Source organism: Myotis brandtii, unplaced genomic scaffold (assembly GCF_000412655.1).
Source record: "Myotis brandtii unplaced genomic scaffold, ASM41265v1 scaffold670, whole genome shotgun sequence".
In the NCBI taxonomy this organism is placed as follows: domain Eukaryota; kingdom Metazoa; phylum Chordata; class Mammalia; order Chiroptera; family Vespertilionidae; genus Myotis; species Myotis brandtii.
In genome coordinates, this window is record NW_005370611.1 from 2074321 (window position 1) to 2097337 (window position 23017).

A 23017-nucleotide genomic window follows, 5' to 3' on the forward strand; every position below is an offset into this window, starting at 1 on the left:
GGGGTTAAAGAGCAACCAAAGGACTTGTATGCATGCATATTAGCATAACCAATGGACACAGGCACTGGGGCAGTGGGGGCTTGCCCGGGGTGGGAATAGCTGGGGGAGAGGGGGGTGTCGATTGGGGAAAAAGGAGACATATGTAAAACTTTAGACAATAAATAAAAAAGACCCCCCCAAAAAAATTCATCTCATTACTATAACAAATGAACAAACTAAAACAAAGTATATATCCCAGTACTAGTAGAATTAATACAAAAAGTATCATATAACTTTGGATGTAATATTATGCCATCAACATGCTCATTTAAAAACACCCAGAAAAAAAATCATGCTATACCATTAATTAAAATAAGTATCAGAATAGAAACCAAATATAATATAAGCTCAACATTGTTTAAAATTATACATATTAACATAAAACTAAAACTAATTGCACTGAAATAGTACCTCTGGGTGGAAGGATTATTGACATTTTCAGAGTTTTAAAATATTTTCTAAGTTTTCTACATTAGATTACATTTTATAATTCAGGAAAGGGAATATCAAATAAACACAATCTATAAAACAAAAAGAGAAGTCACTATTGCCCCCCCCAAAAAAAAAATTATGCAAGTGATTTCAAATCTAATTCACTGGACACACAGGTCAGTGAGTCAGATATGCCACAGCCCCTCCAGTTGCCTTGATAAACCTCCCCATGACCAGGAGTCACTGGGTTCTCTCCATCTCTTGCTAAGCAGTGAGGGAAGAGTGTGTGACCCATGCCCACTACCTCGCCAGTGTTGGCTACCATATGGAGACAATTTCTAAAATCTCTGCTGGGTAGACTGCGGCATCTGAAAACTCATTTTTCACCTGTCTGTCTCATTTTCCTTCTTAAATCCCCATTCGTTTTAATGCGATCATTTGGACCCACCTTCCTGGAGACTGTTGAGACGGGAATGACGGCTTTACCCACTTGTGAGAGCCTGACAAGGTCACACTCTGGCAGGGGTGGGGAACCTTTTTTCTGCCAAGGGCCATTTGGATATTTATAACATCATCCGAGAGCCATACTAAATTATCAACTTTAAAATTAGCCTCCTATATTTGGTCAAACATTTAACTCCCTCTTAATGCCTTGGCAGGGCCAGAACAAATGATTTTGAGGGCCTTATACAGCCCATAGACCCATCCCTGATGGCTACTCCAGCTCTGCTTTAAGGAAAATGATGATTTAGGTCTGAGAGTTTCATCTTCAGAAACATCAACTGGTGGCAGATGTGGTCACTCAGACCACCTAATAGTTAAGACCCTCTTAAAACGGAACCCATGCCAGCAAACACAATCTCTTCGGTTGTCTCTATCTACAGACAGTCATAGCCCCCAAAGAGCTTAAAACAAAACAAAACAGGCTGAATTACTCATTGTGAAGGGGGTAGGGAATTAAACATGATAGACACTTTCCCTTGATTTTAAGATATGAGGATGTGAGAGAAACCTCTATTGCCAGGGTCCCAGGTTTGATTGAAACTAATTTTATGCTGGAAATCAGACACTTAAGTTAAAGTTGCTAGATCTTTTCCACTTCCATCGCATCCCTGTTTCTAACCTTAACCCCAAATTAAGGCAGGATTCCGGTCATTACTGATTTGTCTTGAGAGATAAATGGTCAAATAGTATTAGCCAAATTCCTACATATATAGAGCTTCTCAACTGGTGTGCCAAATACATAAGGGGGGGGAAAGATTTGGTATTTGGTTACAGAGTTAATAATCTAACTGGAGGAGGGTAGTAGTCTGGGGTAGGATATAGGGAAAGGATAGTCTAGGGAGTGGAATTGGGGGGCAAGAGAGAATGATATAGGGATCAGCAAATATGTTCTTAAAGAACCAGAGTGTAAATATTTTAGTCTTTGTGGGCCAAGAGGTAAAAATGTAGGCTATTAGGTAAATACTCATAAAACTATTTAAAATGTAATCATTTAAAAATGTACAATCCATTCTCCTCTCAAAGGGACATTAATAAAACAGGCTGGTCTTGGCCCTTGTGGGCCCCTAGTTAGGACAACAGATAAAGCCCCCTCCATCCCCCTGCTAAGACGCCAAGAGTGAGGGGCCCTCAGTATCAGATATCTCCATGTGATTTTAATGTAAATCATTTTTCTTCTATGAAATTGGAAAAATACCTGGTATCCCTAATTACCCAACACAATTGTTTCCAAGAGGAAACAAATGTGAAAGAACTAGGAACAATTTAAGATTTCTATAGCAACACAAGGTATCCACATTGTGATCACTGCTCTTGGGGAAATTTACAACCAAGTTCCCTCACAAGAAACCTGACATTGCTTATCTCGACTGGGTAAGGCCACAAAGGAGGCAAATATAGGCTTGATCCTCAGATTTAAGAATCAGAGAAAGGTTTCATAAATAGTGCATTTCATGAAGGTGACACAGGGGAGATGGCATTGAATCCCCACCTATACTGAGGAACAGAGATGGGGAATCTGGCTTGAGGCCTTGAGAACTTCCTTTTGTCCACGAACCCCACATATTCCCCACCACCATTTTCCCATGTGCTTTTTCTTGAAGCTGGCCCTGTATATCAACTGTGCATCCAAAACACAAGACTGCACAAAACTTCCCAACATGGCAACTCAGTGTATAAAGAATATTCAAAATGGCCCTTGGCCTACTGAGACTTGTACATGGTAGGCACTCAACCCATGTGTTCAATTTAACTCCCTGACCCTGCTTCGAGGAAACACTACAAACACGGGCTGGGTGAAATAATGTATTTGTTTGGTTTCCGAGATTATTGAAAAGTGGAAAACAATAAAAATACTGCTGTTGATTTTGATAAAATTGAAAAAAAAATTCTCCAGAGCTAAATATTTATCAATGCTCATACTCTGACAAAATTTTTCAGATGAAATGTTTTCTTGTGGTTTTTCCTCAAGTTGAAATGACACAATATCAACTAATAACTAGGTACATGGCAAGTACTCTCCAGTAGACTTACGCCCTATCTTGAAAAGGATATAATACTTGGTGTATTTTGTCAGCTTCTGTCTAGAAGCAGAATTCTTGCTTTATGCCTTTTAGTTCCAGATGTAATAAGCATTAAAAGATATTTTGCAAAAAAAAAAACACAAACAAACAAATAAAAACCCACCACCTTTAAGTGAACAAAATGGAGAGCTTGGCCATGAAAACTACCCACTGAATATACATATAACTGGATTTGTTGTTAGTATTATTGTTAGTATTTAATTATTCTTTCTTATTCCTTAGGTTTCATTTTCCATTTATTTTCTCTTCCGTACTTACAGATGCCCAAATTTCATAAACTGCAGCAATAGCCACCTTGTTTTCCATGATTCATAAACTTGCTATCAATCTGATGTTTCCTTCCCTCTAAATTGGCATAAACTCCTGTTTTTCCATCCTGATATGCGTAGGCTGCAACTTTCATTCTAGTAGAAAAGCAGACAGACGTTTGGAATCACTCTTGCAAAACCTCTGACTTAACACCATTTCAGAAGTGAGAAGTCATGTGAAGACATTGGCTTCGCTTGTCCTCATCAGCCCTCCGTCATTGGATTTCTGCATCATACAAATGATTCCGTCCTCGTGACCACCTACAGAATGTGCATGGATCTCTTGCACAGTGTTTACTCCCGCTTGTGGAAAATAAATGATCAAGATGAATTTGAATATCTGACACGTCCTCCATTTCAAAAAATGAAAGGATCAATTTGAAGCCCTTCATTACTGTCCCTATAAGGAGCAGAAGGGAAATTGAATGTGCTGCCAACAATGAAAAGAAGTTTTCCTTTAGAATGCCCTGATTTAAATAGAGGGTATAAGTAGACACAATTGGAAGTACCTACATTTTTATTTTTAAATCAAAACTTTAAAGGATTCAGACTGTAGAATTTACCCTCAGCCACTGAGGGACTACTTAACAGGAAAAGCATAGGTACTATGTTAGGAAAACAGGAAGGAAGGAAGGAAGGAAGGAAGGAAGGAAGGAAGGGAGGGAGGGAGGAGAAGAGGGAAAGGAAGGGGATGAGGGAAAAAGGGAGGGGAAAGGCAAGGAGTGGAGGAAGTGTTTAAAGGTAAAGTTGCTGCCTATATATCAGGAATATAAAAAAAGATAGAGATATGTATACTGATTGAAGAAAACTTTATAGACATGCCAGATGAGGATGGCTACATCTAAAAATTTAAACCTAATCAAGTCAAATCTTAATTTCATTCTAGCAAATTGTATAGAAAAAAGAGACAATATTATTAAATTACTTAGGCTGTGAAAACCCCAGAGTCATTACTTGAATCGATCAATCTGAAACGTGTACATATGTATTTAAAATTATAAATATGTATTTAGACCAGGTGTGTGTAGGGAGGTGGTCAGACCTGGAGTGGACAGGTCTCCAAATGGCAGCGCCCCTCCACTGCAGGAGAGAAGGAAAGAACAGGGTTTTAATTTTTCTTACAGCACCCTGTCCTTGGATTTTCCCTGGGGCTAAAGTGCCCACATTTAATAGCATTAACTTTAGAGAGAAAGGGGAAAAAAACTATTCAGGGATTAATGGGAAATGGTGGGGGGCTGGAAATGATGGATTCATTTTCACTCCAGAATGAAAATTGACGCATTCACTCACAAAAGGAGATGATTTCACACCTCCATCATTGTGTTTTCTTTCTGGGTGTGTTGTGCCCCTTTTTCTTCACACATGTGTGATGCAGAATAGAGAAAGCATGTTTGTTTGGGAGCTATCGCTATACAGAAACCATGGGCATCCTCCAGCCTCTGATTTCCACATGTCTTGCTCTGACAATGCTTCACTTTGCTGGGGATAAAAGCACCTTCTTGTTGTTGACCCACAGCAAAAACAGTCTTTTAACTGAAATACCACACTGAAGCACTAAGTCTGTTAGCAATGAATTTATCAAATTATTTTTCTTATTCCTCTAATGTTCCTGAATTTATAATACAATTCTATTAAATAATACTTGGTTAAAGAAGCAGGATGATAAATAGAATCTCGCAGTTTAAAATAAAAAAAGATCAGACTGGGAGAGACAAGGAGGATTACTAAATACCTCAGCAGGAAACAAATACAGTTATGTTCTGAATACTAGTTTAGAATTGTATGTATTTGGTTAGAAAAATTTTGGCTTAGATAAATATATTCTGAAATCAAAGGACTGTCAAAAGGCAGGAGGCTGGGGAGCCAAGTGGCTGTATTTCAGGGCTTAGGACAGGCATCGCAGCCTCTGAGGACAGAAAGAGTCTGAGACAACCTTTCTCCCGCACCTGCCGCAGCCTTTGTCAGCCGCCGCTGGAACCTCAGCTCCAGCTGTCACCCGTGTGCTCGCCTCATAAATCCACATCCAACCTTCCTGTTTGTTTGCAGGGTTTGTTTTGTTTTAGGAAGTCGGGAGGGGGGAGGAAGGTTAGAAAAACAGCTTTGGTTTTTGAGTTTTTGATTGCTGTCCATAAGCTCCTGGGTGGGCAGAATGGTCATCATTCAACAAACCTTTTAGAGGCACGGACTGTGCTGGGGTGGGTCAGACATAGACGTGGGAGAAAAGGGAGTCCCTCACTTCTGAAGGATCGTAGTCTACCCTGAAACCGCCCTGACTGAAAAATGATTTTGTCTTGAGCACTGTATCTGTTTTAAGGAAGAAAAAGCTGTTTCCCCACAAATTGCACATGTCAGAACATAATAGTGATTAGTGATCTTTTGCCTTTGATTTTATTTATCTTTTCCATACCAAATGTAAATTTGTGTGAAAACTAAATAAAATAAATTTTCAAAAATTAAAATTGAAAAATGAAACCGGCTTCTGAAAAAGGTGATATTTAGGCAGCCACATACTCACTGGTCTGTGATTGAAAAGTAAAACACCTCCTGAAATCACCAAGTGAAGGTGTGATGAGAAGTTTCTGGCAAATGTGTCCAAACAAAGTCAGGATTCTCAATTATACTTCATTTAAACTGACATTCTAATACTATATTTTGTTTAATTAGCATATATATTTTCACTCTTCAACGTTTAAAACAAATTTAATAATTTATGGTTGTTTCTGCATCCTCTACCACCCACTTTCATTGTTTTGAAAAAGGAAAATATGATCCTAAAAATGTAAATGGTTTTCTTCCTCAATATTTTAAACTCTCCTGGAGAACATGTACTCTCAAATGCATACATATACAGGTATAACTTCTCACGAGGTATGACAGGTTCTCTATCTTGTCATGCCATCTCTGGGCTTTATTATGCACTGTAAAATAATTCTGTTAACAATGCTGAAAGACAGCAACTGTATATAACATGTTTGTGTGTTTTTTTTAGTTTATAAACCAACTTGGATTTAGGTTTGTAAATATTTGAGGCAAATAACTTTAATCACAAACTGAGCATGGTGGAGAATTTTTAGAAACTAAAGGCAATTAAAAACTGCATATACATAAAAAAGTTATTTGGGGAGAAATTCCTAGCTAGGCTTTCTGACACTTGCAATGATTTTTTTAAAAGGGCAATGTGGTGTTTTAAAATTTTAATTTAGTTAAAGAAAACTCAACCCCAAAAAGCTGCTCTATTGCATGAAAACCTCATGAGGCAAGCTTCAGTCCTGGGCAAACAAAAGCAGCTGCATTTATAAACCCTTGAAAAAAGGGTTTATAATGCAAACGCTGCTGTGACCTTAACTCCAGAGGTGCAAACAGGCAGCTGTAATAGGAAAATTATGCATTAAAACAGAATAGGGTTCACAGAATATTTTAAGATTTCTATTTGATCATGTTTTGTAGCTTTTCCAGTTTCAAATAATAAACTTATGTAGTTGAATAAGAAGGAAGCCTCTGTTTCCTCAAAACACTTAAAATGGGTGAACTGTATGACATGCAAATTGTATCTCAATAAAGCTGCTTAAAAACAATTTTTATTGGGGACAAAAAAGGAGTTTGAGAGGGTGTGAGGGGCATCTTGCCATTGATAAGTAAATAAGTACTGCTCGGCTACTAGGGATTTTCAAGCTCCAGCGTAGCTCACAAAATAGTTCTAACATTTGCAAGTGTTAAATGATATGAGCTGCATTCTGAAAGCAAAGAAACACACACTTTAAACACGGCGTAACAATTTGTATTTGATATAATTTTTAAAAGGTAGATTAATTTTGGAATAATTTTCTAAAGTGCTAAAAGGAAACATAAGAACAGTATATCTGAATCTTTTTTTAAAAAGGGAAAAGGAAGGAAGGAAAAGAAGAGAGAGTGGAAAAAAGTATTGCAAGAGAGAAAATGCAATAAATGGCACTGTCTTAAAAAAGGAAGCAAAATACATAAATTTAAAAAAATAAGGAAGTAAAGATTCAAGACAAAAACAGGAGATGAGAGGATATTTTCAATGCAACTTCTAATACTTAAATATTACAAGTGATTAAAATTTAAGACATTAGAAAATGATCTAAGATTAAAGACTAATCCAAATCAAAGTAGAGGATTTTATTCTATTAGAATATGGAAAAAAAAGGAGAAATAGAAAGTAAGTTTTCATTTATATTGGTAAAAATTAAAATCTAGTTCAGAAGATTAATATTGGTATACTATTATGTAGACAGCCAAAGCCAAACTTTCAGAATTGTCTGTGGGTCAAACTATTTTCACCAAAATTTGCTAAACTACATCTTCATTTAAGGAAGATGAAGCTCATACATAAGAAATCCTGGGGCTTCCACTCAGGACTTTTCTTAATGTTCAAAAGAGAGATAAGCATCTGAACAAGACAATAATAAAGAGATGCTGTCTCCTTATTTATTTCATTTACATAAGGAAAATCAAACGTGTTTTTAGTTTTTGCTTTTGTTCTTTGGAAGTGAGGCAGGATTGTGACAGTCACAAATTCCCGGAGCAATACAAAGCAGTGTAATTTTTAGACAAGCAGGTGGAAATTTCTAGAAGTGGGTAGTTGCGACCTGCTTTATTGGGAATGAAGGTGATTTTTCATTTATATGGGGTAAAATTGGTACAAATTGCCCTGATACAGGCACAGTGAGACTTTGGTCCTCCCTAAAAATACCTTCTCAGAACCATATGATGACCCTGGGACTCCTGAATGGGGGATGGTAGCTACTTTGAAAGGTTTCTGTAGAGCCCATGGATGGAGATTTTGTGCTTGGTTTAACTGGGGGTGGTATTCAGGATTGCCTGCATTTGTGCATCTTGTGGGTGGTATTGTGTCAATAACCTTGGGCCCTTTAATCTAGCTGAAACAGCACAGGACTCTACCCTGTCCCTGTGGCAGCAGAAGGGTGCCATCAGAGTACTACTAATGTCCTAATCAAGTCAGCCTCTGGGATCTGAACCCTAACCTATTTGACACCCTGGGCACACTGCTGTTTTCCATTAGAACTTTTCTTCAGATCCAAAGATCAGGCTATCCCATGAATCTGGGCTTCCTGCTACCTCCATCTTACACTGCCTGAAATTAATAACTAAATTTTAAGGTTTATATAATATCCTTAGTAATATCTATGTCTGGCAAGAGAAGATTAAGCATACTTTCTGACAAAAGAAAGGAAAAAAGGACGGGTGTGAAAACAAGGAAGATGTACAGCAACGTTTCACATCTCAACATCTGTGATGTGCAGGGAATAATGAAAGTGAAGTTGGTAATGGGGCCTCTGTCTAGTCAGGACATATCTGACCAGTTATTCAGTCACTTTAAAAATAAAAGTCAGGGGTTACGTGCAATGTGGAAGCACAGCTCAGGTTCTGAACAAAATTTTCCTGGGAGTGGACAGACTTCCAGCCCTGAAGCAGATCCTCTTATTTTAAACACACTATTTCTTTTTCATGTTGGTTTTATGAAAGATCTAAACACCCTTTTCCTGCCTTTTTCTTGAGTAAAAGCTTAAAATGAAAAATAAAAAGATTCTACAGGTGCCATATATCTAAGAGAAATACTAACACGGAAAGGGAGCGCACCTTTCCACTTGTATTGCTTTCTCTCAGGCCTTAAGACAGGGACGATTTTAAAGGATCTTATTTCTCCGCCCTGGCTTCCATCTGGAACCTTGGTCTGCAGGAGAAAGGTGGGCAGCCTGCCACACCTGTGTGAATGGGAAGTGAGTCTGCTTTGCTTTAACAGTTTCACTGTTAACACTTTCCCCTTTCAACCTGAAATGTGGTCCTCCCTTAGAACAAGCCCAACTTATTCCAAAGGGGGCAAAGCTATAAAACCTTTGGCACAACAAGGGGCACAGTGCGGGAGTTGGATCTAGGGAAAAGGTGGAGGGGAAGGAAGGAATGGGTGAATGGAACGTGTGTGTCCCACGACACCTGCTGCAGAGGGACCAGAACCAGAATGGTCAGAGATGATGCTTGTGATAGGGCTCGGTCAGGGGCCATGAGAAGATTGCAGATCTCATGAGGAGAGGAAAGGCACAGGTCTGTGGCAAAATTATGCCAAAAAGAAATGTTCCTGAACCCCAAATATAAACTAGTCCCTACGGGGCTGATAACAAGTGATGAGCAAGCTGCCTTCAAATCTATAAAACAGCAAAGTCCTACAAATGACTTGGGATCCAAGGCAGACATGGGATAAAACTGCTAGCAGCTTACAATTACACATCAATTACAGGTTCCTCCAAATGACAAATTATATGGAGTTTGGAAGATATAACCAACACATGGTGTTAAAAATGTAAATATTCAACAGATGATTCACATCATCTCAGAGCCGGGATCTCTGCTGCGTTTGCAGAGACAAGACGGGTTGAGCACAAAAAGTGCAGGGATGCCCTGGCCAGTGATTCAGTGGTTAGAGCGTCAGCCCAGGCACCCAAGGGTCGAGAGTTCGATTCCCCATCAAGGGTATATACCTTGGTTGCAGGCTGGCTCCCTGGCCTCGGTTGAGGTGCATGTGGGAGGCAACCAATTGATGTGTCTCTCTCACATTGATGTTTCTCTTTCTATTTCTCTCTCTTTCCCCCTCCATCCCTCCCTCCCACTCTCTCTAAAAAGCAATGGAAAAAATATTCTCAGGTGAGGATTAAAGGAAAAAAGAAGTACAGTGATATAAAAACAGAACAAGGACTGACACTTGCAGAAATACCTCCCAAGCATGTAGATGCATATAAAGGATATAGCAGCTCAAATTGTAGCCTTCACTCCCGCTGCAGTTTTATAATCTCAATGCTCACATGTTCCCTCTATAATGCATTTTTAAACTAGCAATATTGAAAAGTTGAAGCTCCAAGTGGACTGCAGGAAGAGATTCCCGTGGTTTCCTACCAGAATGGCTCAGGAGAAACATAAAGGCTACATGAAATTTTAAATGCAATTATTTTAGATTAGAATATTTGGATTGAAAGATCTGGAGGGTATTGTTTTTGATAAGACAGTCCCACTTGACAAGAGCTGTCACCACTCTGGGGCTCTCTGTTGTCAACTAAGATGAAAGGCCATCAGAAAGAATTAACATCAGCTTTTAAATAGTTTGAAAATGTCAGAGAGGTCAAAGAAGATATATTTCTTTATATGGCATATTTACCTGAGCCTTTGTTAACATTGTGTTTTTAATTTTCGTTCAAGTTAGTCTAAAATCATGGTAATTGATCACAGGCTAATGACAGCTGACAAGGAAACACTATGATTGGCTGAGGTCTGTGTCAATCATAGCTGCTTTGGGTATAAGCAGAGCATACTAGATCTTTTAATAGCAGTAATTGGCAACTATGGAAAAACCCTGCTAGGTCCCCTTTTGCATTTTCTGTAGCCATTTATTTGGTTTCCAGTTACATGGAAGCCAATTTAAAAGCTTTTATAACTCATACCTCACTAGTGGACCTATTGTTCGTATGTTCTCCTGGGGAAGCTCAATAGCCATTGCAAAATTCAATTCACACACACACACACACACACACACACACACACACACACACACACTACACAATGCTTCCCAACATTAAATGTAAATATCGGTTGTTTAAAAGAGAGAGAAAAATAACTTCCACTTTAAGTATTACGAACACCTTAGTAAATTCTTTTGAAAGACACCTCTGATTTAATATTATAAGGAAGTTTAGTTTCATTTTAGACATGAGGCCTGAAGCTGATTTTGCATTTCTAATGTGCATTCCTCCTTCTAAAGAGGTAAGTGATACGTTAAAGCAAGTTCAAGTGCTATTGTAGCAAGCTAATTCCCTTTCTCCACATACGACTCAGAGAGAAAGGTCAAGTTGGCTGTCACTTCTCTCTAACGGATGCTCAGAGTCTGTGTGCACTGAGCATGATATATTTAAAGGAAGCCAAGCACTCGTCCATTTTCTGCGTCAACTGTATTAATCATAAGCCCTCCATCTTTAGCTGAAATGAAAGATCCAGGTGCAGAGGAGTTTGTACACAGCAAATGTGCAGAGAAGTTGTTTCTGCTCAAAACCAAACCCCTGTTTCCCCACCATTTTGAAATGTAAGTATCCCTTGCAAGTGGGAAAATGGGGCTCTAACCTCAGCTGTAATTTATATGATGGGCATCGAGCTGGCAACCACTGGGCAGCTGCCTCGTCAGCTCTGGGAGTGAGGCAAAGGAAACAGCAAAGGGCAAATAAAAGGCACCGAATGTTGAAGACAAACATGAGAAGGTGCTGAAATACACACTGGGGACGATGCAGGTAAATGAGATTGTATGGCTAACCACAATACAATGATGTGTATTCCAAATTAACTGTCCTCCACCATTTTTGAGTTGCAGAGGATACAACATATTAAAATCATGAAAGACAATACCAAGAAAACTGGCCATCTACTTCAATGCTTTAAACTAGGAAGATAAATTTGTACGACTTATTTAAAGATTAATATATTATATGGAGGTACCTGAAAATGTGTTTATTAAAATTTCTAGAAAAATAAATGCAATCATCTGAGCTGTTATAGTCAAATGTATTGTCTTTGTTAGAACCTTTTTTTTTCCAGGAGAAAATCTCGGGGGTAAAACCCTTATTTATAGGAAATCACCTTATAAAAGAATCTACCACAGGGAGGGCTCTAAAAATGTTACCCTGTTTTAAATTTTTAAAATCTCATTCAAATCATTAGAAGTGACATATTTTCTGAGTAGGAGGAGAATGACAGTGCCTTCCTTCAGGTACCCAGATGCTACCCTTCCATTCATACAGTCTCACTTGGGTGTCGTAAATAAAGCCCTTGCCATTTCTTTGACCCCTCCCCCACCCCCCACAGTGGGGCTGCCCGTGAACTTCTCTTGGCTCTGCACACTGGCCTGCAAGGCAATTGAGCCACTTGTTTCTAAGTCATTAACTAATGTTCAGGTACTGTCAGATCACTCATAACGGAAAATCCATGCAACCCACAGGGCCTCCTTTTGCCTGGCAAATGAATTTGTTACTACTGGACACTAGCAGAGCTTGTCTGGCATCTATACTTCAGTCAATAATGATCATCACTATAGTATTCCACACTTAGGGCAGGTCCCCATAGCTGCATTCTCTGAGAATCCCAGGCCGTCAGCGGCACGATCGCCATCACTGTCCACTGGTGCTCTTAAATGCCTGCTGGTGATTCTCTACCAAATTAAATTCCACCACATTCTGGGATTAGAACATTCTATCTAATTGCAAATACAAAGATGGAGAAGGTACAGGGGATCTTCTATGAGCCAAGCACTGTGCCAGTTTCTTTATATTTTTATGTACCTTTCAAAGAATCATAACCCTATAGAGTAGGGGTTAATTGTCATTCTCCATTTGCAGATGGTGATACTAAGGTTCAGAGACGTTCAGTAATTCACCAAAGGTGCCACAGCTCATAACCCCGGCGAGATGACTAAGAATCTACCTCCCGTATTTTATACCTGAAATAGGCTCCTCTTGATGGAAGTGGTTTTCAGTTTTTAAAAAGGCAAAGTGAACTCTGCTGAGTCTTTGAAGGCAAAGTGAAGCGAGGTGTATGCATCACATCCTTGGTACCACCTGACTCAGTCCTGGACCCCATTCATTTTCTGTTGATTGCTTTCTGTAGTTCAGAAGATCACGTTTTTCTGAACCTGGGATACCGGCCTAGGAAGTACACGAGGCATGAGGGTGATGGGACTATAACCTGTCACAGCTGACTACCATGGATAATTTAGAGGATGCTTATGGGGGAAGAAAAAGGACATATTTTAAATCAGGTATACCCTAGTCCATGAAGACATTGACCAGTTCCATATCAATGGATGTTAAAGATGGGAAGCTAAGAAAAATTAAATATAAAAGCTATCTTATGAGAAGGTTCAAGACAAGGGCACCTTTAAAATTCTACCTAAAGCAATACAACAATTAATAAAAATGGGCAGCAGGGGGGAAATAAAACTATAGCTCTGTAAAACTCTTGACATTTCTATCAATAGTTTTACATTTTGGAACTCAGATAGTCAACGCTCTTTCAATGGCTCGTGATGAATGCCCTACCAAGTGTATGGAGTCCTCTGCTTCCCTTTCCCAGTGTATTTCCGCTTATGCCTGCTGCTCAGGCTCAGCTGCAGACTGCAAGGCATTCCCGCCTCCTGCCTCACCTGGGCCTCCCACCAAGAATAGTCTGTGCCATTTCTTCCCTACCAAACCCCACCCCACCAGAAAACTGTCCTTGGTTCCCACACAGTCTCTGAGAATCCACAACAGTCTCTCTCCTACAACTCAGTGCTTTATCACGTGATGCCCTATAAAGTTTATTATTAATTTCTCTGACTACCCTTATCATCAGGGCTACATTTCTTCTGTACCTCCAAAATACCAACACACCAATAGGGTTTAAAAAAGAGTCATTATCCAATCAACTAATGTAACCTGCAAGCTGCCTTTAAAGTCCTAGAGCTACAATTGCATGCAAGGGGTGGGAGCACCCAAGATATTGGGGGAAGGGTGCAGAAGAAGAATGTTTGGTTGCACCTTAAGAACAAAAGTACAAGTGTAATACAGTAGACATCTGTTTCTGGGGTTGAGATTTATAAATGAAAGCACTGATTGCAAGTGTCAAAGAAACATAAACATTGCTCTTAGGGCAATAAATGAAAAACAACACCAAAAGGCTTTGATGACATTTCCACTGGGTGGCTGTCAGTCACCAACCCCAATCTTCTTCACAAAATTTTTGTTTCGTTTAAAATAAACACGCAGCTTCAGTAGCCATTAGGGTTGGAAGTGTAGGAGACGTCAGCAACAATGTCTCAACACTTAGGGCAGCCTAACAATGTCTAAAAGTTGTCCTTGAATAAACAGTCCCTTGCTTGAGTGAATATGAACTTGAAGCGCTTTCCCACTACAGCGAATGCAGTTAAGGTGAGTGTACAGGTTCGTCCAACTTCCTGCAGTTTGCTTTCCCCTTCCCAGGTTCAGCACTGATCCCTTTCCCCTCAGTGAAGACAATGTCTTAGGAACCAAAGTTAGTTGATCTGCATCTTTATTAATTGTTCTCTTTTCAACTTTTGGCAATATATTCAAAAACTATGCAAGGTGCTATTCAAGAGATTCTAAAATTAGCTGAACATTTAAGGGTAAACATTTAGAAAAAGCTCCACATCCAGAATTAGTAGATGAGTGGAAGGAAGGAGGCTGAACAGGGAAGAAATGAACCCGACCTCTGAGTGAGGCACAAGTTGGTGGGAACCCAGCCAGGCCCTTACGTGACCTTAAGCCAATCGATACATCATCCTGCACCTTGGTATCCTCTTGGGGAAAATGGGGTTCTTAATATCTATCCAATAGTGTGGCTATGATTACTAAATATAATAATGAATCTTAGTTGTCTAGCAAGCACCAAAAATCACAATTAAGTGAGGATGCAAAATTGGGAAGGAAGTTAGAAAGGAAATACTACTTCCATGTGGTCCATAGGTCTGCATTTTGTCCGAAGTCATTACCCCTTAAATCTCCTTTAGGAGAATGGACCCCTTGTTGTCTTCCTTTTGTGGAAGTAGCTACTATTCTTCCCTATTTAGAGTTACCAAACTGCCAAATGCTCAGGTCTTGAGAACACATGTCTGGATAAAACAAATATTTCATTAATAGTCTGTTCCCAGGTGCTACAAATGTTCTACCTGAAATGAAAGTAGAAATCCATATGGTCTTCCCCTCCAGCGATCTCATTTTCTGGCAAAATAGAGGTTTAATTAAGGTAAAACCTCGAAAGCCATAGCAGAGGATGACTTTAGGTCTATTGAAACAGATATTCTAGTTAATTTGATCTAAATGGTTGTGTTTATTTGGGGAGGGAAGGAAAGGCCTTTAAAAGATGGAGGCTTCTGGCTAGTAGAGAATGGGGAAGAATAGGTAACAGCCAATGTTTGAACCACATGGAGCAGTACACTTCTCAGGAAAATTATTTTTCTGAGAATTTAGAAAAATATATGTATTTGCAATGGTTTTCAACTCCAAGTTAAGTATCTATAATAAAGAACTATTTGCATACTTTTGATAAAGTCAATACACAGAAGAGTCTTGATCAGCTTGAGGACCCCAAATCTTCAACTAAGAATGAACTGAAATCTTCCACTAAATAACTTCGCAGTTTCAAAGAAAAAGTAATATATAAACCAGAGAACCAGACACAGTACAGGTAGGAGGACTGTAAATGTCAACAGAGCCAAGTATTGCTTCAGTAAACTCTCAAGAAGAAGAATTCTACAAGGGAGGGGACCTGGAGAGATGAGTACACTCCCTTCCCTGGGACTTACTTCATTTCCCCTTTGTTTCTGTTTCAAGTTTTCCTTATACTCCACTAGAGACCCAGTGCACAAATCGTGCATGGGTGGGGTCCCTCAGGATTGAGACCCCAGCTTGTGCCCCCAGGCTCGCAGCCCTGCAGTCCTGCCTGGCACCACACCTTGGCCTGGCGCTGCCCCTTCACCTGCTCCACCATCCTGCCTGTGGGGCAATTGATCAGGCCGGGCACCCCGCCCCCTGCCGTCACCACTGGTCGCTGTCTGTGGGGTGATCGGGCCCCCCACTTGCACTGGTCTTGGCCTGGCGCTGCCCACTCGCCTGCTCTACCATCCTGCTGCGGTCCCACTCTCGTTGGGGCCCATCGAGATCAGGCCGGGCCCCCCGCCCCCTGCTGTCACCACTGGTCGCTGTCTGTGGGGTGATGGGGCCCCCGCTTGCACTGGTCTTGGCCTGGCGCTGCCCGCTCGCCTGCTCTACCATCCCGCTGCGGTCCCACTCTCGTTAGGGCCCATCGGGACTGGCAGCACTTCCACTGCCAGCGCTACATCACCAACACCTGCCATGCTCTGTGCCGCCCCCAGTGGTCAGCACACGTCATAACGAGCAGTCGAACTCCCAGTCAAACTCCCAAGGGGACAATTTGCATATTAGGCTTTTATTATATAGAATGCTCACCTGGCCTAATATCTCCCTTCATCAGGACTCTACGGGGTTTGAGATGGAACTGTTGTTCCATAACTCAGACATGCTGCTTCTGCCTGCCAGAACTCTGTTCATAAACTGGATGCAAAGAAAAATAACATTTTAGCAACAGATCTGGGTTTTGGGGGTCCTGATGCTTATGGAAGTTGGAGAATTCTCTATAAGAAAGGAACATGAAGTTAGGTCCCAACATTAGTATTTACTTAAAATGAGAAAATATATTACAACAAAGAGCTGGATCTTGATCATTCAGAACCTTTCTTCTGAGGCTCCTGCAGGCTCCCTGGCACTCCCTGGCTACCCACTCCCGCCTCCAAAACCAAAGTCTCCAAGGCTCACAATAGCAACTAGGATGCAAGGGCACCAAGCACTGAGGGGCTCTGCTCACATCACAGTGAATCCTCTCCACACTAATTTCCATAAAATAAACAAAGAAATGTGACCATCTTTCCCCATTCTGCTGCCGGCCCCTGGCAGACATATTTTACACCTAAAGATAGCAGCCATTGTTCATACTATACCACCTGGTGATGATCTGTGTTGTTTTACCCCTGTCCAAAAAGTGAGACAATGGATTACAAAACAATTTGCCTAATTGTAAAATTCAGAGGGGCGCATTACATTTTTAAAGTGCAACATATTTTTCCATCTAATTCAAAACTATGAATGTTAAACTTAAAGACTCTTTCCAGCTTCTGTTAGTGACAGACAGGGCTCCCCAAGGGGTGGCTGCCTTCAAAGACAGGTAAATGAGGGCCCATATAAAACAGCCAAGTATTGATGTTGTAGTAAAATTCCAGAAAAATACATTGGCAGACAAGTAAATTTGTCACTAATAATTTAATGTAATTTCCCTAAAATGGAGCTAATAGGTACTCAGGGAATACACCTCCAGGGTTTACATCAAATGTGCATGTGGAAAATCGTGAAATAATATTTTTTTTAAAATGTAGATGCTTTGTCTGACATGTTGGTTTATGATGAAAATTATTCTTCCAAAATGAAAATGGGGAGGGGAAAATATAACCTCTCCAATACACACAGCCTTTAGCTCCCAAACCTTTCCTGGCAGTGGCAGTTGAGAAGCAGTGACTGACTGGAAGCTGCAAACATTTGTTTGCATTTTATTTCCCCCTTAAAATGATGTACTACAATTACCAAATATTAATGAACCAATCATGTTGCAAATAGTATTCCCTGTGTCACTCTGAGTTATAGAATCTAATATTGGGCTCATTTGAAATATTCCAAAGTTGCATATTTTTTTTCCCCTTTGCAAAGTGACAGCTCAAATTGTGTTTAGTTGCATCCGTCCAACCATGAGCAAATCAAGTATAAAAATTTCATTTTGTCTAAGTGTTAATGCAATTTTTTAAGCTCATATCCTGGGATGGCTCACTTTGCACTATGCTGGATGGTATTAGATGCTGCTTAAACACTATTATCAATTATATTACATGGTGCCAGAAAATTTTAAAATAGCACTTGTTTGGGACTCAAGTCATGAAGTTCCAAGGAAGAAAAAATACAAAGCAGGGAGAAAAAATTCATTCGCTTTTTCAAATGCTCCAATGTTTATGTTTTATATTACAAATAGGCTGATTTCCAGCTATAAATCTGAATTTCATTGCTGCTATCGTGGGTTTAATATGAAAAAAGACCTGCAGTCGCTAAAGCAATAAGGAGAGATGCAGCTGTCATAAGCTGAGCTGCTGCGTGGAACAACCAGAGACCCAACTCAGGGGCAGGAGGGAGGAGAAGAGAAGGCTGTGAGAAAGAGAGCAGCCCTAAGGTAGAGCCATCAAAATTATGAATTAATATATAAGTCAAAATTATAGAATGTCCATCATTTTTCTATAGAATATTGACAGAGTGAAATGAATTCAGCAGATAATAAAGAATCTATGCCCCAGAAAAAAAGCAGTCAAATATGCCGGCTTCATAAGCACATTTCATCAAATGTGTGAGCTTAATACAACTGCCAGGGAGAAGCCTGATCCAATTTCATAGGAGGTCACCGGCAGGAGTCCCTGGCTGTTAATGTGCCTCAGCATTCCCTGATTTCTTACTCCAGGTAGTGAGGCCATATGCTACCTCATGCTCAAAGATATTTTCTTCTTTTCCTGAATCCAATCTCTCACACACATACACCCAGGACAGAGGTGACTGTCATAATGAATGCTAATGGAGAAAGTTTCCCAATAATGTCAATTACGGCCCCATTTTCATGGGCCCAGAGCATGGAAAAATTCCATCTTTCCTATTACCACATTTTCAGAGGCTGTTCTACATTCAGGGGGTGGGGAGGGGCACAGTGATTTTTAGTTTAGTTTAGGTGTCTGAGAAAAATGTCTTTAAATTCTGAAGTCATTTAAATACTATAAATATAAATGAAAAACATGTGCCATGCTTTTATTTACGTAACGCAGCCATAGCTGGATCTGCACCATTTGGGTTTGTAAATCAGGCATTGAGCATCTGCTAAATTTTTAGAAAGCTGCAGTTTGTACGAAGCTAGCTCTGTTTTCTGATAATTCTGAATAAAAACAAACATTTCAGCAATGGGAAGGCACACGTCTCACAGTAAGATTGCAGCTCACACCTGCCCACTTCAATGTGCTCACACTTAATGAAGTTTAAATGTAATAGAATCGACCTGAATTCCCCTTCAAGTTCAGGATTCTGGATGCCTCTCCTGATTGGGGATCCATAAGAGAATTAATTAAGCCTGAATCCTCCAAGGCATCCATTGTATGTAATAAATTAACTTCTTACCTCGGCATCTAGAATGTACTACTCATGTGCCAATTTGGGGAAACTGAGAAAAGAGCCTGTCAAATCATTTTCTGTGTTTTTGTGGTTCAAATGAGGAGCCCTGGTGGAGAAAGCCCGCAAGGCTCACTCCTCACAGCACAGCCTGCAAACCAGCAGCATTCACATCACGTAGGGAGGGTGTTTAGATGGAGATTCTGATTCAGTAGGTCCAGGGCAAGGCCTGAGACTCTGCATTTCTAACAAGCTCCTAAGTGATGCTAGCAGTCATGGAACTGCTGGCTAGCAAAGCTCTAACAGTGGTTCTCAATCTGTGGGTCGCGACCCCTTTGGCGGTCGAACGACCCTTTCACAGGGGTCGCCTAAGACCATCCTGCATATCAGATATTTACATTACGATTCATAACAGTAGCAACATTACAGTTATGAAGTAGCAACGATAATAGCTCCCTGTTCTCCATGAAACAAATTTCCGAAATGATATTAGTGTAAGACTAAATAATTATTTGACACGTCATATAAAAAAACTCGTTGTGTTTCACCTCATGTTAGACAGAAATATCTATACATCTCCTACATCTGGGATAGAAGCAGTTTAGTAGGAATCATCGACCCAGACAAAAAGAAAATGTCATGGTTTTGGTTTTCTTGACTCCATTTGTGCCCCAAAGCAGAAGATGTTCACCATCATATGCAAATTTACATAGGAAATTGTACCCATATTTTCCAATCTAAAACCAGAATATATATTCCATTTCGTAAATCTAGTTATATGAAAAGGCTTATAAAGATATGAAAATTAAATTACATTTAGACTTTCATTTGATAAATAGCTTTCATTAAAAAGAATTAAGTGACATGAAATAAGACCCACCTACAAAATCTAGGCTGTATGATCACCAAGGAATGGTCTACTGCCCTTCGCTGCCAGTCCTTTTTATTCCCCTGTAATATCATCCCTTCTTTCTACCTGCCAAGCACTCATCCCATCTTTGATGTCTATCTTGGACCTTTCACCTTCCTTGAACACTCAGCAGCCCTTCCATCCTACTTTGTGCTCCTCTAAACCATGGTGACACTTCTATTTGGGACTTTTCATCTTTATATACTATTGCTATGTTTTCTTTTTTCAGTTGTCTCATCTAACATACAATTTCCCTCAACATTCAACCCAATGAATATTTATTTAGAAACTATTTTGTGCCAGGCTCTGTGCCTGGTGTTTGGGGTAAAGGGACTTGACCATATACTAGTACTTTGGATGTAGCAATAAATATCTTTGTTCCCTACAACAAAAATTCATCATCATGAAAAAAATATATGATTATAAGGTAGAAGTGTACACAATAATTTTTAAAAGATTATAACATGATGATATTGATGAGGAAAATAAGACATTTGGGGGGGGTGCTAGCAGCTTGACGCTAATGCACATTCCTGTTAGCCTATAGTCTACTGCCCCTTCCTTAATTATCTGGTCTTGCAAGACCTGTTTACCTAAATACTCCCATTTTACAGAGGCCATAAACCATGAACAACAGACAACCCCCAGAGAGTTCATGGTTTATGGCCTCTGTAAAATGGGAGTATTTAGGTAAACAGGTATTGCAAGACCAGATAATTAAGGAAGGGGCAGGACTAGACTATAGGCTAACAGGAATATGCATTAGCGTCAAGCTGCTAGCACCCCCCGCAAATGTCTTATTTTCCTCATCAATATCATTATGTTATAATCTTTTAAAAATTATTATTTCAATCCCCAAATATATATTTCATTTCTCTCAAACAGCTATAAAAATTTAGATGATTCCTGGGGTTCAAATTCATGAATCTATTTATCTAGTGAGAAAGCCTCCATTTATAAAGCATCCTATTTTTCAAGTTTAGAAAAAAAGTCTGACAAAAAGGACTCTGGTCCAAATGAGCTTGTATTTGATTCTAAACAAGATTTCTTCACCAACAAGCAAGGGGTCCTGAGGGAAGAGAAGGGAGTTGTACCATTGAAGCCTGGGAAGTTAAATCTTCTCAATTCTAGAAACCCTTCTGTGCTCTTTATAATACCATTTACTAGGCCTGCTTTGCTTATAGCAGATACTCGATAAATGAACATTTGATCTGAATAAATTTATAGCTTTAGAGAAAATTTGCATCTATTTTAATTGTCCTGAATCATACCAGTAAATGTCTGAATTTCTTATTGTATGATGAGAGTCCCTATTTATTTTAGTTGTTTAGAACCAAATCTTTCTTAAATTTTATTTTTCAGTTACAGTTTGCATTTAACATTATTTTGTATTAGTTTCAGGTGTACAGCTTAGTGGGTAGATATTCAAATAACTTTACAAAATGCTTCTTCTGATATTTCAGATACCCACCTGGTACCAGACATAGTTCTTCCAATATTATTGACTATATTCCCTGTGCTTTACTTTACATCCCCTAGACTATTTTGTAACTAGCAAATTAGTACTTCTAATCCTTTCACCCAGCCCCCTAACCCTTTTCCCCTTCGGCATCTATCAATTTTATAGAATCTATTTGAATGCACTCCTAACCTGGCTGAAATGGGTAGGATCCTGTCACTGACTCAAGGGGCATTGTGCAGCACCAGTCCCACAGATACATGATTGTCCATGCACCAAGTAAGCTTTGGAAAGAAAGGGTGTGTGACTATATAAATCCTGATCCAGGAGGACAATGAATCGACAATGCACACACAGCCCACACCTGCTGTCACACACTGTAATAAACCCCCACTGGTGCTCCTGTGACAAAGTTGATCCCAAAGGATAGAGAACAGTGATGGGAAATATAAATCTGTACCAATAGCCAGCCATTCCTGCCACCTCCCATGCACTGTATGTGTGTGCACAAACAAGGCCGCCGATACGTAAATACTGCGAGAGGTGCAATCCATCTCCTACTGCACATTCTGTTTCCAGGCATGCTCTGTATGTTGCCTGGATTTCATATAGTATTCAGAAGGAATGAGATTGCCCAGCCTTTGTTCAGAGGAAGTGAGCGGAGATGGGGGCGGGGAGAGATCTGACTCTAGCAGAGTCAGATATATTTTATTTTCCTTCCCTCTTTGAAAAAAAAATCGCCTTCTTAAAATTGCATTGCTGGTGTTTATGATTCATATTACAAGCAGGGCAACCTCTACACCCAAGTGGAAATTTCATGTATGATATTGTGGACTTAATATGAATGAAGGCCTAGTGTTTGCCGAGGCACCAAAGAAAGATGCACCTGCCACAGGACTAATCACAGAGGGAATGAGAAGGGGAGGCTGGGTGAGGGTAATAAAAGACAAAAGCAAACCCAAACACCATAAATTGATATGAAGTAAAAAAGAAATGAAAAGATAAAAAAGCCCTAGTGTGTCCGTCACTTGTGCCTGGGAGATGGACATAAAGAGGTGAATTTAAGACATACTTAAATCCCTGCCACTTTCCTCCTCCAGCCTGGAAATCCTACTAGCTAGAAAAATGATTGGGTGACAAAAAAGGCACTGGGAACAAGACAGGTTGCATACTAAATGCAAGGCACACAGGGTGGGTTGAACAGATAGTTTCTTTCAACCGCACAAGAAAGAGGTAATGGAGAGAATGGTACAGGCTTAAGCAGGCTCTTGATGTAAATGAAAATAAAAACCACAAAAACTTTTTATATCTTTGCAGCATTTGGCTAATGAGTCACTAAAACCATCCCCAACACATCCATCATTTCTATTGCAGAGACTCAACCACTCTCTCTCTCTAATTGGTCTAGACAGGTGTCATGATATTTCAGCACAGTGAAAAGAATTCCAGAGGTTTTC